This window comes from Phalaenopsis equestris, unplaced genomic scaffold (assembly GCF_001263595.1).
Source record: "Phalaenopsis equestris unplaced genomic scaffold, ASM126359v1 Scaffold216576, whole genome shotgun sequence".
Classification (NCBI taxonomy): Eukaryota; Viridiplantae; Streptophyta; class Magnoliopsida; order Asparagales; family Orchidaceae; genus Phalaenopsis; species Phalaenopsis equestris.
The window spans coordinates 132,616-138,040 of NW_018235185.1; positions in this window are offsets into that span (position 1 = coordinate 132,616).

A 5,425-nucleotide genomic window follows, 5' to 3' on the forward strand; every position below is an offset into this window, starting at 1 on the left:
AGAGTTGGAGAGAGAGTGAGTGAGAGAAATAACGAGTGAGAGAGAGAGTGGGAGGGTAAAAAAGGGAGGGAAGGTTGGAAGGAGGGTGTGGTAAAGTTAATGAGAGCATGTGAGAGAGGAAAATAGAGCTAGAGAATATGAGCAAAGGAAAAGTTTGAGAGAGAGAAGAGAGAAAGAGCCAGATAAACTGAGAGAGAGGGCAAGCATGTGAAAAGATAGAGAAGGAGAGAAAGAACGAGCAAGAGGTAGAGCAAGAAAGAGGAGAGAGAGATAAGAGAAAACAAGAGAAATAGAGGGAGGGTGGAGGAAGGAAAAACGAGTGAGAGAGAAAGAGAAAGTGCGAGAGAGCGATAACGAGTTAGGAAAGAAAGAGGGAGAGAAATAGGATGAGATAGTAAACACACAGAGAGCAATAGAGAGAGGGAAGGGGAAGGGAGAGAGGGTCGGTTGGTGAGAGTGAAAGAGAGTAGAGAAGAATTAGAGAGGGAGAGAAAGAGAAAGAGAAGGAAATTGAGAGAGTGAAAGAGAGAGCAATAAATAGTGGGAAGGAGGGAGATAAAGGGTGAGAGGTAGGTAGAGGGATAGAGAGAGCATGAAAGGTATAAAAAGAGAGAGAGAGAGAGAGAGCGATAAAGGGAGGGAGACAGCTAGAGATGAGAGAGAGAAAGAGAGAGAGAAAAGGTAGTGAGGGAGAACCAGAAGGAAAGGGTGGGAGAGTGAGAGTGAAAACAGAAAGGAGAGAGAAATAGAGTGTGTTAAATATAGAGTGAAAGTTGAAGAGGGAGAGAGGGTAAAATAATGTGAGAGAAGTTATAAAATAGAGAATAGCCAAAAAGAGAGAATGAGAGAGAGTGAATAAGAGAGTAACAGATAGAAAATGGAGAAAAGAAGAGAAGTAAAGGAGATCAAAGAAAGAGAAAAATCAAGAGAAGGAAAGAGGGAGGGTCAGAGGGAGAAATAGTGACAAAGTTAAATAGTTAGAAAAAGGTAGGGAGAGTGAGAGAGAGAGAGAGAGAGCGAAACATAGGAAGGGAACATAGAGAGAAAGAAAGAGGGAGGGTGGGAAAAGCAGGGAGGAACAAGAGAGTGAAGGAGAGGGCATGGGAGTGAAGAGAGAGTGAGAGAATGGAAAAATGAGCATGAGAGGAAGAGAGATAGAGAGGAAGATCCAACAGAGGTAGAGAATTAAAAAGAGGTAGAGAGAAGAGAGAAAGAGCTAGATAAACTGAGAGAGAGGGCAAGCAAGTGAAAGGCAAGCAAGTGAAAAGAGAAGGAGAGAGAGAACGAGCAAGAGGAAGAGCAAGGAAGAGGAGAGGGAGAGAGATAAAAGAAAATAAGAGAGATAGAGGGAGGGCGAGGAAGGGAGAAAGGAGTGAGAGAGAAAGAGAAAGAGAAAGTGAGAGAGCGAGACAATGAGGTAGGAAAGAAAGAGAGAGAGAGGATGAGTTAGTAAAAAAAGAGATAGAAATAGCGAGAGGGGAGGGGAAGGGAGAGCGGGTTAACAAGAATGGCGAGAGAACATTATGTGAGATAGAAGTGAGAAAGCAAGGTAGAGAAAGGAGGGTCAGAAAAATAATAAGGGAAGGATGCAGATATATTTAGAGAGAAATAGAGAGAAATTTGCTAAAGAGGGTGAGGGAGACGTGGAGAGAGAGAGAGAGAGAGAGAGAGAGAAAGATAGAAATAAGCGAGTGAAAGAATTAGGAAACGAGTGAGAGAGAGAGAGTGAGAGAAAAGATTGAAAGAAGAGAGAAGGGAGTCAGAGGGAGTCAGGGAAGGAGGGATTGCAGAGAGAGAGGAGGAGAGAAAGGGGGAAAGAGGAGAGATATATGAGGTGTGGGATGGTGATAAAGCGGGATAATGAGAGAAAGAAAGTGAAGAATGAAGCCCTACATCGGTGTCTACCAGAGTCTTGAGAATTTGTTATTGCTTCACGCGGTCTCAGTCTCAGTAGGACAAGGAGTACCTCGCTCCGATATGAGTTGAGAATTGAGCAAAAGAGAAACAAGATTGAGAAAATAGAGGAAGGGATGGGGAACGAGGAATGGAGGGAATGAGGAAGGGAGAGGGCACAAGAAAGTGAGATTGAGAGAGTGGGAAGTAGAAAAGAGCACGAAAGAATGCTAGAAATAAAGATGAAATGAGAGAGGGAATGAGAGTTTAAGTGAGAGAGAGGGGCTAGAGCAAGCAACTGAGAGTGGCGGAGAGGGCAGAGAAATAAAAACTCGCTATTTTTTCTCTCATCTTTTCTCACTTTCTCTTCTCACTCTTTCTTTCGATCACTCTCTGCCTTCCGCTCTCTTGTTTTCTCTCCTCTTATATTTTCTCCCTCCCTCTCTCTCCCCCTTTCTCTCTTCTCTTTCTTGTCATCCTTCGCTCTCTTACTTTCTCTTTCTTTCCCTCTCTATCTCTTTACTCCCTTGCCACCTTTCTCGCTTTTCCTTTCTCTCTATCTATCTATCTCTTGATCTCTTTCTTCTCTAACTAGCCCCCTTCTTTCTCATTCTAAATATCTCTTCCTATCTCTATCTCTTGTTCTCTATCCTTTCTCCCACTCTATCTCTTACCTTTCCGCCCTCCCTCCCTCCCTCACACTCACTCCCTCACCTTCTCTCTTTCTTTCTCGCTCAATCAATCTCTCTCCCCTTCTATTTCTCTCTCTATCTCTCTCTCTTGCTCTCTCTCTCCCCCTCCCTTCTCACTCTTCATTCATTTGATCACTCTCTTTCCTTTTGTATCTCTTTGCTATTGCTATCTTTTTTTATTTTGTCACCCTTTGTTTCTCACTCTCTCATCTAGCTGTCTAACTCCCTCTCTCTTGCTTTCTCTCCTTCTCTCTCCCCTCTCTCCCCTCTCTCCCCTTCTCTCTTACTCTTCTTTTTCTTCTCTCTTTTTGTTATCCTTCTCACACTTGCTTGCTCTCTCTTTCCTTCACTATCCGTTTGCTCTCTCACTATCTCGCTTGCTCTCCCTTTCTCTCTTCCTCTCTCTTGATCTCTTTCTTCTCTAATTCACTGTTAATTCTTTTTCTAACTCTCTCTCTTTCGCTCTCTCCATCTATTGCTCTCTATCCTCTCTCCCATTCTCTCTCTCTCCCTTTCCCTCCCTCCCATCTTTTCATTCATTCTTTCTCTCTTCTCCCTTTCTCTCTATCTCTCTCTCCCCTCCCTCCTTCTCTCTCACTCTCTCACCCTCCCTCCCTCTCCCATATCTTTCCTCTCTTCTAATTCACTTCTCTGCCTCATGCTCTCCCCCTCTCTCTCTTCACACTCTAGCATACTCTCTCTTATATTTCACTCAATCTATTCGCTTGTTCCCTTTTATTCTCTCTCATACTTTCTCTCTCTCGCTCTCTCTTTCCTTCTCAGTCCCCTTCTCCTCCCCCTCTCTCCCCTTCTCTTTGACATACCCTCTTCCCCTCATGTTCTCTCTCTGTCACTCTATTTTCTCTCTCTTCATTTTCTCTCTCTCACTCTATTTTCTCTCTCTTCTCCTTACCCTATCTTTCTTGCTCTAATTCCTTCTCTATCTCTTTGCTCTCTTTATCTATTTTAATTTTGTAACTCTTCTTTTCTCACTCTCTCTTCTAGCTCTCTCTTTCTATTGGTCTCTGCCTCCCACTCTCTTACTTTCTCTTCGCTATCCTTTTCTCTCTCTCCCTCTCTAACGTTCCCTCCATCCATACCTACCCTCTCCCTATCATGTTCTCTCTCTGTCACTCTATTTTCTCTCTCTTCTCTTTACCCAATCTTTCTTGCTCTTAAGTTTTATATTATTAATTTATCAAAAAACGTATTTGGAGATATGTTTATTAGCAAATAACACTCTTATTTTCTCACTCTCTCTCACTCTCTCTTCTAGATCTCTCTTTGTATTGGTATCTGCCTCCCACTCTCTTGCTTTCTCTTCACTATCCTTTTCTCTCTCTCCCCCTCTAAGATCTACTCTCTATCTCTTTTCTAGCTATAGTTTGCTCTCTCTCATCTTTTACTCTCCCTATTCTCTTGCTCCCTTTTATTCTCTCCCACACTTTTTCTCTTTTCCTCTCGCTCTCTCTCCCCCTCTCTCACCCTCCATATCGCTCTCTTTTTTCTACCTTATCTTTATCTCCCTCTCTCTTTGGACCTCCTCCCCCATTCTTCCATATTTTTTGTCCTCCCTCTTTCATCCCACTTTCTCACACACTTCCTCTTCCTTTCCCTCCACCTCTTATTCTCCCTCTCCCTCTATCTCACCCTTATATCTCAGCTCTCTCTCTCTCTCTCAACTATACCTCCATCCCTCCATCACTATCCCTCTTTCTTCTCTCTCCTCTCTATGTATCTTCTCTCCAATCACTCTCTATCCCACTCTCTTACTCTCCCTCCCTTCCTCTCATTTTATCCATTCTTTCACTCTCTCTCTCTCTTTCACCCACTATGTCTCCTATTTCTTTTTCTTTATTATATCAATCTTCTTTCATTTATTCTCTATATCTCTCTAGCTTTATTGCTTCGATGCTCTCTCTATTAATTTTCTCTATTAATGTCCTTTTATCCCCCCTCTTTCATTTTTATTTTTTACCTCCCCCAATAATTATTATCTCTCTCTCTCACTCTTGCTCTCTCTATATCTCTCTTACTCCCTTTCTCATGTTATTTCTCTATATCCCTATCTCACTATATCTAGTTTCTCGCTCTCTTCCCTTCCCCTTGCTCTCTCTCCAAGTATTTCCTTCTCTCTCTTACTCGCTCTCTCTTTCTCCCACATGCTCTATCTCCCTCCTTATGTCGCTCTCTCTCTCCCACTCGATACTTCTACCGCACTCTCCCTTTGCACTTTTTCATTTCTCTATATTACTTTCATTCTTTCTCTATTCCACTCTCTCAGTCCCTCTCACTCACTTCTTTCTTATCTCTCCTGCTTCGTTGTTCGCTCTCTCTTCTTTCTCTCACCCTCTAACTCCATCCCTCTCTCTCCCTCTTACTCCCCCTCTCTTACTCTCTTTTCTCCGATCTCTTTCTTGTTATTTTTTTCTCTCTTAATTGCTCTCTCTTTCCTTCTCTATTTCTTTGCTCTCTCTCCATCTCTCTCGCTTTCCTTTCTCTATCTCTTTTCTCTCTCATCATCTCTTTCTCTCTTCTGATCTCTTACTTCTCAAACTCAGTCTCTTCTTACTTTTCATATCTGCTCTCTCTCTCTTCACCCTCTAGCATACTCTCTCTTATATTTCACTCAATCTATTCGCTTTTTCCCTTTTATTCTCTCTCATACTTTCTCTCTCTCACTCTCTCTTTCCTTCTCACTCCCCCTCTCTCCCCTTTATATCACTCTCTCTTTGACCTGCCCTCTCCCTCTCATGTTCTCTCTCTGTCACTCTATTTTCTCTCTCTTCTCCTTACCCTATCTTTCTTGCTCTAATTCCTTCTCTATCTCTTTGCTCTCT